General features: G+C 36.7%; 1 long non-coding RNA gene across 11 annotated transcripts in view; it reads right to left on the bottom strand.

Annotated features, from left to right (window-relative positions):
• The window catches only part of LOC143684143 (uncharacterized), a 37,056-nt gene extending 24,471 nt beyond the window's left edge, over positions 1-12,585 (bottom strand). For 2 of the 11 annotated variants that reach the window (XR_013175872.1, XR_013175867.1), the window contains exon 1: positions 12,387-12,585. This is a non-coding gene — a long non-coding RNA (uncharacterized LOC143684143). Of the gene's footprint in view, positions 1-7,285; positions 7,459-7,638; positions 7,777-9,313; positions 9,386-10,763; positions 10,838-11,469; positions 11,518-12,366 lie in introns of those variants that run through there. The other 9 variants (XR_013175868.1, XR_013175865.1, XR_013175870.1 and 6 more) reach the window with 9 other exon arrangements.
• Positions 12,586-12,600: the final 15 nt, after the last annotated feature.

The following is a 12,600-nucleotide window of genomic DNA, read 5'->3' as shown; positions in this document are numbered from 1 at the left end:
CCGACACAGGCACTTTTTCTGTGGTTTTGGTCTCTTGCTTAATTGCACGTGTGTAATACTACTGAGTAACCAGAACTAGGTGTGAATGTGTTGATCTTTTTATCGTGTTTAGTATGATAGGAAAATTGTGAAAGAACAGATTAAAAGATACAGTGGCATAAAATAAATGCAAAGTTGAAAGTTAGCTTCCAAGGGCTGGCAGACTTGGCATTTGTGAGCATGAGTGTGTGATAGGCTTTTCATCCTTGCATAGATGTCATATTCGTAGCCTTAGTGGAAACTTGGTTTAGTAATTTCAGCATAGTATGAAAGATAGAGTTTAAAGGACAAAACAGCATACTGATATTGGTAGTTGTTTATACAGCAGTGCTTGCTCATTTTGTTTATATAAATATAGAAATGGGGCTAGCCATAAGGGTTAAAACTTCCTGGTTATCCCATATATTGACACAAATTGAATCTTGGACACACAGTTATATTTAATGTTTTCTAATCTCCTAGCCTTTCCAGTCTAGGCACTTTTTGAAAAATATTTGTCCTCATATGAGTAGTTTTGTCAGGTTTTTGTGTTTGTTTTTGTGGGTATTTTCCTCTTTACAACCCTGAGCTTTTCAGGTAGACAGATGTGATTCAAAACTATGTTTCTAAACTGTTTATTGTAGTGGAGTCATTGGTTTGCAGTAATCAGTCACACTTTCCCACTAAAGGGGGAGGGAGCAGTAATCCACAAGACAAGCTGAAGTTAAGGCTTTAAAAGAATTCTTTAATTGGAAAGTTTACCTCTATATTTTATTGCTCTACTTCCTGAAAATAGCTTGGAGATGCTCCTGATTTGTCCATCCATTGCTTTGATTGCTTGGATTCCACCCATTCTATTACTCTAATAAAAAAAAAGTAATTGTTGCAGAGGTCTGTGCATTTTGCAGCTGCCTTTTTGTAAGCACCTTTCCTACATAATACAATTAAAAAAAAAAACCCAAATAGACTCTCACTGTAGCTTATTATATCAAACAGTTGAATGACAAAAAAAAAAAAAAGAAAAGTAAAGAAACTCTGAAAGCTGCAAGAGAGAAGCAACAAGTCACATACAAGGGAGCCTTAATAATTCAGTGCTGATTTCTCCTTAGAAACCATGGAGTCAAGAAGATAGCAGGAAGACATTTAAAGTCTGAAAGCAAAACATTGCCATCCCCCCAACTTTATATAGTTCTTGTTACAAATGACATATTTATACATTATGAGTCCCAAACCATTGTTTTATCATTTGCCTTTTAGATCCTGCAGGAAGTAAAAAAGTGGAGTCACAAATTAAAAATAAAATAGTCTTTCAAAAATGAGGGACAAATCTCTCCTTGTCTACCTGGGACATGACTCCCAGGGGTGTGGACCTTCCTGGCAATGTGGGACAGAAATCCTACAATGAGCTGCGACTCAGCATCAAGGGATTGAGAAAACCCCTAGAATGAGCTGAGACTCAGCATCAAGGAATTGAGAAAACCTTCTCTACCAAAAGGGGGAAGAGTGAAATGAGACAAAATAAAGTGTCAATGGCTCAGAGATTCCAAACAGAATCGAGAGGTTATACTGGAGGTTACTCTTAAGCATTAAATAGATATCACCTTGTTAGTCAAGACATAATGGAGAGGCTGGAGGGAACTGCCTGTAAATGTGGAGCTGTGTTCCAGTAGGTATGTTTCTTGAAGATGATTGTATAATGATATAGCTTTCACAATGTGACTGTGTGATTGTGAAAACCTTGTGTCTGATGCTTCTTTTATCTACCTTATTAACAGACAAGTAAAACATATGGAATAAAAATAAATAGGGGGAACAAATGTTAAAATAAATTTAGTTTGAAATGCTAGTGATCAATGAAAGGGAGGAGTAAGGAGTATGCTATGTATGGATTTTTTTTCTGTTGTCTTTTTAGTTCTTTCTTTGAATTGATGCAAATGTTCTAAGAAATCATCATGATGATGAATATGGAACTATGTGATGATATTGTGAATTACTGATTATATATGTAGAACGGAATGATCATATGTTAAGAATGTTTGTGTTTCTTTCTTGTCATATTTTTTTAATTAAAAATTAATAAAAAAATTAAAAATAAAAAAAAAAGGGACAGATTAAGGCATTTCCAGATAAATAAAAGCTGAGGGACCTCATTGCCACTAGAACAACCGTACAAGAAATGCTAAAAGGAGTTCTGTAGGTTGAAAGGAAAGAACACTAGACAATTGACTGAAGGCGCTTGAAGATATATAAGATCTCTGGAAAGATAATGTAATGGGTAAATACAAATTCAAGTATATTTTATTCTTAATTTGTGACTCCACTTTTCATTTCCTACAGGATCTAAAAGGCAAATGACAAAACAATGGTTTGGGATTCATAATGTATAAATATGTAATTCATGACAAGAACTATGTAAAGTTGGGGGATGGAGGGTTGATGTATGCTTATCCTGTTTTATAACTTTAGAGTCTTATAATCACAAAGACAACCCCTATGTTAATGAATTTGATTGATCCCCAAACTAACCATTGATTACTGTGACGTTACTTGTTATTAAAATGGTTATTTGTATTTTATACGAAAGAACCAGTCAATACAGAATAGATCTGATCATTGGAAACAATTAAAAGGAGGGTATATTTGGTATATACCCAGAAGAGCTAACAGCAGTGACACGAACAGATGTTTGCACATCGATGTTCACAGCAGCACTATTCAGTTGCCAAAAGGAATGGAGAGAGCCTGGCTGCCATCACATGGCGGGTTTGAGCACATGCTGCGGAGATGGCAAAGAGAATTCTCTAATTGGAATTTTAGCTTTACATTTTGTTGCTCTAGTTCCAGAAAATAGCTTGAAGATGCTCCTGATTTGCCCATCTACTGCTTTGATTCCTTGGACCCCACCCATTCTTTCACTCCAAGAAAAAAACAAGTAATTGTTGCAGAGGTCTCTGTATTTTGCAGCTGCCCAAATACATGTGCTTGGAGAGGGTGGAACAGAGAAAAAGATGGTCTCCCTAATGCCCCCCAAGGTTGCATTCGGAGAGAGGCAGACCACTGCATAGACCCTTGGAAAGGGTAGAACTGCTGCTTTCTAAAGCCTCTACGATAAATGACTCTTAGACTTTGAAATATAATGGAGTTTGCGCTGCAGGTTTTTGAAACTGCTTGGGCCGGTGACCCTTGTGTTCCAATTCCTCCCTATGGAAATGGGAATTTGTATTCTATGACTGTTCTTCCTTTGCATCTTGGCAGCAAAAATCTTGTTCTAAGTTTTACAGATCCAGAGCCAGAGGATAATTTTGCCTTAGAACAGCCCATGCCTGTAACAAATACTGAGGTTCTGGACTGTTTCTCACTTGTATTGCATTTTTATTGTTACTGAAATGCTTTAAGGTTTTCTAATATTGTGATGGAATTAATAAATTTTGTATATGGGAAAAATATCTTTTTTTAGAGTCCAGAGGGTGGAATGCACTGGTTTGAAAGGATTTATGTACCCTAGAAAAGCCATGCTTTAATCCTAATCCCATTTTGTGGAGGCAGCCTTTCTTTTAATCCCATTCAACACTGTAGGCTGGAAACTTGACTAAATCATCTCCACGGATAAGTGGCTCACCCAATTGTGGGTATTAACCTTGGATTAGAGGGAGATGTGATGCCACCCATTCCAGGTGGGTCTTGATTAGTTTACTGGAATCCTTTAAATGAGGAAGCATTTTGGAGAAAGCTTCAGAATGACCAGAGAGACATGAAAATCACAGAGCCCATGAAGCCAGAGACCTTTGGAGATGAAGAAGGAAGATCTCCCCAGGGGATCTTCATCAAACAAGAAGCCTAGAGAGAAAGCAAGATGACTTCACCATATTCACCAAGTACTTTTCCAGTTGAGAGAGAAATCCTGAACTTCATCAGCCATTCTTGAGTGAAGATAACCTCTTGTTGTTGCCTTAATTTGGAAAATTTTATAGACTTGTATTAATTGGACATTTTCATGGCCTTAGAACTGTAAACTAGCAACTTATTAAACTTCCCTTTTTAAGAAGCCATTCTATTTCTGGGATATTGCATTCTGGCAGCTAGCAAACTAGAATAGGCTTAAAAGTAATATCACCATATTGTAGGTGAATATGATTGAAAGGGTAGGTATAGTGCCATGTATCTCACCGATTATATCTATAATTATAAATAAGTTCTCACATTAACTATTTCAATGGTTTAATAGTGGACAAAGAGTTTAATAGAGGGATATAGAGGAAAAACTAAAAATGCATGCTACTGCTAATAGTTAACAGGAAGACATCAATAGTACACAGCGCTACCAAGGGCAACTAATCGGGGGGGGGGGGTTATAAGGGAAGAGGGATAGTTTTGATTTGATAGTTAATAATGTGTTTTTTTGGCTGTCATTATGGACCTTGAAAACTGTCTAAAATTGAGAGTGTTGCTGACTCTACAACCAAGTGAGGATACCATTAAGACATGGTCTGTTTTGGACATTATCCATGATGCCCAAAAGACAGAGGTAGCTGAAGGATACAATGAGTAAGAAGCACCACAGCAAATGCAATTAATTTGTATGATGGAACATGGTGTGGCTACAAAAAGGAAGGACGCTGAGCAGCACACGATGAACCGAATAAACCTTTGGGACAAAAGAAGAAATATGCTATGGTCTCTCTCAGAAAATACTTGAGCCTAGATTGTAAGTCCTTATAGCATTCAGCCTGAAGTTGTAAACGTATTTCTAGATTCTGAGACATTGAGCTACACGTATAAGCTGGTATTTCCCTGGAACTCTGAGTAGCTCTGTGACATCTTAAACTCAGCAATGGAGTGCTGCAGCTCTGAAAGCTAGCATAATTATATAGAATAACAGTTGAAGTAACTGAAAAATAGATCAGGCCTCAAAGTTTAAAACAAAGCCAATCTGACTGGGTCTAATGTAAATTAGAATGCAGGGTAAAAGATGACAATGTATGTACTGCAGAGCTTCACCTACTGTGTAAGACCAAAGGCAGAGAGGTTTATTTTGTCTAGAACCTAAATCCTCTGTAACACACAATCTAAACCAACTGGTCTGGATAGTTCATTTAAACAACCCAAACTCCTGGAGTCCCAGAATGGGAATGAGGCCTTGTAATTCCGTACAGCTTAAGGTAATACCTGACTATATCCCAGACTCTAGTAAACTGATAATTTAAAAGTATTGGTAGAATCCCTTGAGGGTCCAAACAGAAAATAAAATATGCATGAAACTATTAAACTTTCCCATTTGGGAAACCCTGGGTGTTCTCTTAATTATCAGGAACTCCCAAGAAATTAGGCCAAGCTCTGGATTTTGAGCCTTGCCCTTATGAAACTCATTTTTGTAGTGGAAAAGCTAAGACTACCAGTAAGAGGCCTAAGAGTTGCTTCCAGGACACATCTTTTGTTGTTCAAATGTGGCCTCTCTCTGAGCCATGGTTTGCTAAAACCCTAATCAAACAGTACTCTTGTTAACTCTTAAGAACACTTGGGCCTGAACTGAGACTCTATAAAGGTTTCATGTGCTAGAATTGCCTTCCTTGAACATATTTTCTAGGTCAGATAAATCCTGCAAGTCAGAGGGACCAGCCTTTCCAATATTATCAATTAATTTCATCCCCCTATTTGTTAGTGTGGTCACCCATTCTCAACATGAAAAAGTCGGAATGGGTATTGCCCAAAGATTCTATAGATTAGGAGATTTAGAGGAGGAGGTACAAGGAAAACGAGATTTAGCAAACGAGTATGGCTGCTGAATCACTATAGTAACATTCCTTCTAGCCTCCAGTGTTTCAGAGCAGCTAGAAGGAAAAATCTGAGATGGTGGAATGGTAGTCCATGACAAACTCTGGGATCTGTTCTGTTCTTATTGAAGTGTGCTTTGAAAATTATTGCTCTTTTTTTTTCTTTGCTTGGTATATGTTGTATTTTACAATTTTAAAAAGTTTGAAAAAAAAATTTAAAAAAAGAAGGCATATAAAACCCAGAGGGACAAGTCTCCAAGAACATCAGCTTCATCCCTCTACACCATAAGGTCAATAACCCTTTCCAGCACGAAGAAGTTATAATGGTCATTGTTCAGATATCCCTAAAGATTGAGCAAATCATCAAATGAGGAAGAGGATGAGGTAGACCTGAGAAATTAGGATTTTACAAATGATTATGACTACTGACTCATTATATATAGATATATACATACACATACTATATATACTATACTATAGATAGTTCTCTTTAGTTTCTAGTGTATTCAAATGGCTAAAAAGATATACCTGAAATTGCTGAACTGTAATCCCATAGTCTTGAACTTTGATAATGATTATGAAACTATATAAGCTATCATGTGTCCTGTGACTGTAAAAACTTTCTGTCATTCCCTTTATCCAGCGTACAGGTAGATGAGTAATAAAATAAAGACAAAGACAATAATAATAATGGGGGGATAAGAGGTATGGGATGTTTTGGGTTTTCTTTTTTCTTTTTATTTTTTGAGTAATAAAACTGTTCTAAAATCGATTGTGGTGAATGAACAATTATATGATGATAGTGTGAACCACTGATTGTATATTTTGGATGGATTCTATGGTGTGTGAATATATCTCAATAAAATTACATTACCCCCAGGGATAAGTATGTCCCTGGCACTGTGGGATCAACAATGCCATCCTGACCAAAACGGGGAAAAGAAGTGTAACAGATAAGGTATCAGTGGCTGAGAAAGTTCAAATAGAGTTGAGAGACTACTCTGATGGTCACTTTTATGCAAGCTTCAGTTAGACACTGCTACTATCATAACTTGCCAAACCCCAACCAAAATCATTCTTGCCAATCCTAAAGAATACCTAGGGCATAAGATTCTACAAAGGTTCCATGGACTAGAGTAATTTTCTAGAAACCTACAACCTCCAGATGGGTCCCTGAACCAGGTAAGCCCTGAAACACAGAGGGGCCAGCCTCTCCAGAATATCAACTAGTTCCAATTCCCTATCCCATATTATTGACAGCACCTTCTAACATGAAAAAGTTAGAATGGCCATAGCCCAAATACCTGTAAAGAGTGAGAAAAGATCAAAGGTAATGGTGGAGTTATACAGAGAAGGTAGGGTTTAATAAATGAGTATGAGTGCTGAATCAGTATACTGATATTTTAGTCTCCAATACTTTAGAGTAGCTAGAAATAAAAACCTAAAATCATAGAATTGCAACCCATACCAAACTCTGAAGTCTGTTCTACAACTAATTGTTGGAAAGTACTTTGAAATTTATTGTACTTTTGTATAGTTATTTTTCACAAACAAGACAAAAATTAAAAAAAGAGAAGAGTAAAACAGAGTAGATAAGATTTAACAAATGAGTATGACTGCTGAATCGATATAGTGATATTTCTTTGGGTCTCCAGTGTCTTAAGAGTAGCTAGAAGAAAAAATGAAAAATCATGGAACTATAACCCATATCAAACTGTAAAATCTTTTGTATAACAACTTTTTTAAATGTACATGGAAATTTATTGTTTTTTGGTATATGCTGTATTTCACAATTTAAAAAAAAAGTTTAAAAAATTCAACACACCAAGCCTCATTCTTTCTGTCTCACCTTTCTCTGCTCTCAGAGCCTCTTGAAACTTGACCGAATATGTATGAATCAGTTAAGATAGCTATGGAGGAACAGTGGGTTTGGTTTATAATTCTTTCTACTGGGTCTGGAGATCAGGAATGGCAGGCATGGGAAATGCTGCAAAACAGACAATATTTGTTCTGAGAGAATTCTCAATAAAATTTTTTTCCCAATAATATGTTTGCAACAGTAACTACAGTAAGCAAATAATTTTTATAACATAAATGGCCTTGGAATGGGGGTAACTGAATAAAATCTAATTGCCAAATTTATGTAGGTAAAGGAAAATATCCTTGAGAGCTATTGAAAACTTCCTGGATTTATGCTTATGACAAATTAAATGACTGCAGTATATTTTCTGGAATTTGATAGTATCCTTTTGCAGTTGTACATAATTTTAGGATATCATGAAAACAAAGAAATTTTTTACCTCCATTGGGAAAAAGAAAAATAAATACAGGTGCAAAAAATGCAGTGATAGGTGGTTCAATGGTAGAATGCTCACCTGCCATGCAGGAGACTCAGGTTCAATTTCTGGCCTGCGCATAGGTGCCCCCCCCCCACAAAAGAACAGTGACAAAGTCTAGTCCCATTTCTTTTTCTGTGGTGACTTTTGAAGCAAATACTTGGGTATGCTTTCCCTAAATTTTTACATGTCTACTGATAAAATAAGCTAATATATCTACTAGATCTTTAAGATGATAAAAAAAGGTTACGTTTGTGGTTAACAAAATTATTTTGACAAACTTTAATAATAATTATATTTTGCAGAATGTTTGAAGACAGTATCAAAAATACTTCGGTAACTTAAAATATGTGGGTATGTAAAGTACACAGATGTGCTTTCTTAAGGTAAGGGGTATAGTTTTATCCTCAAGAATTGTAGGACAAAGCCTGATGAATACACAAGTAAATTTTGTTTGTTGACCAAAATTTGACAGGCCTGTTCACAATATTTTTTAAGAGTTTTGTATCAAAGTGAAGAGCCATACAAAACTGGGATTTGACTCTGTTAAATACGAAAATTTCTCAGATTTAGTTTGCTCTTAAAAGGAGGTTTTAAAACCTTTGCATAACTGAGTATTTTGCCTGCAAGACAAAGATTCTACGTTATATCAAAATAAAACCCTCAATGTTTACATTGACCTTATCCTTTATTGGCTTACATTTTGCCTTCCCAAAATCAAACCCTAAAAGATATCTTTTTATTTCAAATAGTTGCGAAGGGTTTGTTCTTTAACCTCATAAAAAAAAAAAAGCAAAGTGCTAGAAATAGTTCATTTAATATTCTGTGATTCCATGGGAAGTATTATAAAAATTAAAAGGGTTTTTATAACCTTCTGTTCATTGAATTTATAAGGGTGAAATGTTATTCATATAAATATCTAGGAACTGTATAAAATTACTAGAGATTTGACAACATTTTCACTGTCCATGTTATGTCCTGACAATGACTGATCTACATATTAGAGAACAGTTTAGTGTTAGTCATCATTTTAGTTATTTAAAAAAAAAAAAAGTTGTACCACAGAAACAACCAGTTACATTGTTTCACAATGATATTTTTCTGAAATTGCATGTGGTCAGCACTTCACTTTCAACAAAAAGGGACTTTAAAAGAGAACCAGGAAAAAATATATAAATTATATTCTACCCGTTAAATATCTCTAGCAAATCCCCTCCATTTCCCTTGCAGCCTCGATGAGCAGTTTCTTTTCTTCCTTATCTGATGGGAGCAAAAAACAAGGGGAAATTTTCCTTTATTTCAATAGTGAAACTTTCCAGTTGTGAAATACAGGCTAATTAATAAATGCAATTCTCTCCCAAAAAATAAATAAATAAATAAATAAATAAATAAATATCTCAAGCAAAAATGTGAGGATAAAACAGAACAAAACTTCAGCTGTAGTCTGTAATTAATGATCTCAAAATAAGATGTCTTTTTTTTATTCCTAGAAATAATTATAGGACCTAGATTATACGCTCTTGTAACAGTTTATAATATTTGTTTGTTCCTAAGTTTTCATCATTATTTCTAACTTCTGGGGTGCTTTGCCCTGTGTGTGTAACCTAATGGCTCCTTGGAATTCTGAGTGTCTGTATGACACCTGAAAGTCAGTTGAAGTTTTCCAATTCTAAAAGTGCTAAAAAAGCAGCATTAATTCTAAAAAAAATTACTCCATATAACAACTATTAAAAAAGTTAAAAAAAAAAAAAAAGGAAACAAAATTTCAGTTGAAGAGGTGATCGGGGGCTGTGATGGTTAGGTTCTGATGCTAACTTGGCCAAATGATTATGCCCAGTTGTCTGGTCAGGCAAGCACTGGCCTATTATTTCAAGGATATTTTGTGGTTGGTTGATAAACTGGAAGGCTGGTGTATTAAATCACCAGTCAGTTGTTTGCATCTGTGGCTAATTACATCTGCAATTAACTAAGGCATGTCTCCCACAGTGAGATAATCCAATCAGTTACAGGCTTTTAAGGAAGATGAGAGACTTTCCCTGCTTCTTTGACCAGTGAATTCTTCCTGTGGAGTTCATCCAAACCTTTGATCAGAGCCTCCAGCTTCATAGTCTGGATTTTGGACTCTTCTATTCCCACAGTTGCATGAAACACCTTCATTAATCTCATATTTAAAGATCTTTCCTTTTTGTTCTGTTTCTTTAGAGAACCCTGACTAGCAAGGGACTAATCTAATTAAAGACTAAAATGAATCAGAATACAATGTATAAAGTAATATTTTCTGTTCTTTAACATTTTAATTCCTGTGAAAGACCAAAAAAAGAAAAATTTTTATCCCAAATTTAAATTTTCTATAGCACACTGTCTAATTTAATCTGTCTAGTCAGTTTATTTAAACTACGTAATTCAGCTTTATTTAAGATAACCTTTTTTTGTTTTTTTTTTGCATGTGCAGGCACCAGAAATCGAACCCAGGTCTCTGGCATGGCAGGTGAGAACTCTGCCTGCTGAGCCACTGTGGTCTGCCCTCAGCTTTATTTTAACACAGAACCTACAACAGCAAATAAGATCTTTCTGTACAGTTAATGTAATACCCTGATACATTTCAGGGAGTTTAATAGATAAAATTAAAAATACTTACAGGGTGGTCCACTGTGGCTCAGCAGGCAGAGTTCTTGCATGCCATGCTGGAGACCCAGGTTCAATTCCCAGTGCCTCCCCGGCAAAGAAAAGAGACAAAAAAAAAAAAAAAAAACTTACGAAGCCTCTTGAGGACTAGGAAGCACAAAACTAAATAAACCTCCTTGTAAGAAGCCACATCCTTGACCTCAAGGTTTGCACTCACAAAACATTTTTGTAAAGATGTAATGCCTAAGAGTTACCCCCTGAAAATTTCCTTGTTGCATCAAATTCCCCATCCCACACCCAAGCCAAACTGCAAATAAACTCACTACCTTCTCCCCTAGTTAGGATGGATATGACTTCCAAGGGTAACTTCCCTGGAACCATGAGATTAGCAATGCTTTCACGAACAAAAGGAGAACAGAAATAAAATATAGTTTCAATGGTTAAGAGAGTTCAAGAAGTTGGGAGGTCACTCTGGACGTTACAGTTATGGAGGCCTTAGCCAGATACCTGCCAACACCGTTTCTGAAAACCCTAAGGAACACCCCGAGCTCGATCTAAAAATCTAGAATAAATCACCTAATCATAATCCTTCTATTCCCTTGATTTAAACCTATAATTTTAAATTTATTTAATTTTATTTTTCAGAGACTTCAAGCCTCAGGATTGTTCCTATGCCAATTAAGCCCTCTCTCCAGTAACAACCAGTTTCATTACTCTACCCCATAAAGTTGTCTTCCCAAGTCATAGCAGTCCTTGTCCAGATATGCCTGAAGATTGAGGAACAAACAAAAACAAAACAGGGAACTTGTAACCGAGAAATTAAGCTTTAACAAATAATTGTGATTATTAAATCATTATATAGCTGTCTTTTTTCTTTCTAGTATGTTGTAGAAAATCCAAACGAAAATACCTGAAATTACTGAAACTCAAACTGTAAAAACCTGTGATTGGCTCTGCTTGTACCCTCTTATACCCTGTTTTACAATGTTAGGATCTTTTAATCAGAACGATAACCTCCTAACTTTAATGAAGCAACTTGAGCTAGCCCAGAACTAACCACTGACTACATTACAACGGTTATTCTAGCATAGTTTTAACCTAGCTCTTCTTTACATTTGCCACTTCTATTAATTTTACTGGCAACAACTCTGTCTCTCCTTGTTTGAATCCATAAACACTCTAACTTAGACTAGGGGAGACAGATTTTAAACCCATAGACCATATCTGATCTCCTTGTTTCAAGTTGCAATAAACTCTTTCTCCCTTTGAAACCCTGGTGTCAGAGACCGGCTGTTACGCCATTAAGCAGAGAATCCTTTGATGGGTAGCAGACAAAAACAGATGTAACGGGTCTTAAAATTCATCTGATCCACCCAAAGTAAAATTAGATACACAACCCCCAGTTTCCCTAAACTTCTATCACATTGGAAAAATGGACTAATTTTCCACTTTTGAACAGTGTTGTTCCTTCCATAATACGTAGCGACTGCAAAGCACCAGCTTCTCGATTTGGCCAGATGTCGCCCTCCCTCCCCCTCCTCCCCGCTCTTTTGGGGCACAAAGTGCCTCTCTGCCTCCTGATACAGAAGCTTCTTAAAATTTCAATCCTGCCCCACCTCCTTTGCGCCGGGCCTACCGGGCAGCGGCATCACTCCTCGCAAACACAAAAGCAAGCCCCAGCATGGCTACTTCGGCTTCGGACGCCACGCACGACTACGGCGACGCCGGCGCAGGCCTCGGTCAAACCGCAGTCCCGTGGCCCCGCGCGCCCAATGACGGACACCCACGCTTCCCAGAAACCGCTCGCGCTCCCCGAAAGCTATAGCCGCCGGGCGCCCCGCCCCGCCCTA

Source organism: Tamandua tetradactyla, chromosome 5, assembly GCF_023851605.1.
Source record: "Tamandua tetradactyla isolate mTamTet1 chromosome 5, mTamTet1.pri, whole genome shotgun sequence".
NCBI lineage: Eukaryota > Metazoa > Chordata > Mammalia > Pilosa > Myrmecophagidae > Tamandua > Tamandua tetradactyla.
The sequence above is the reverse complement of the archived record's forward strand: the minus strand, read 5'-3'. Positions and strand labels throughout refer to the sequence as shown.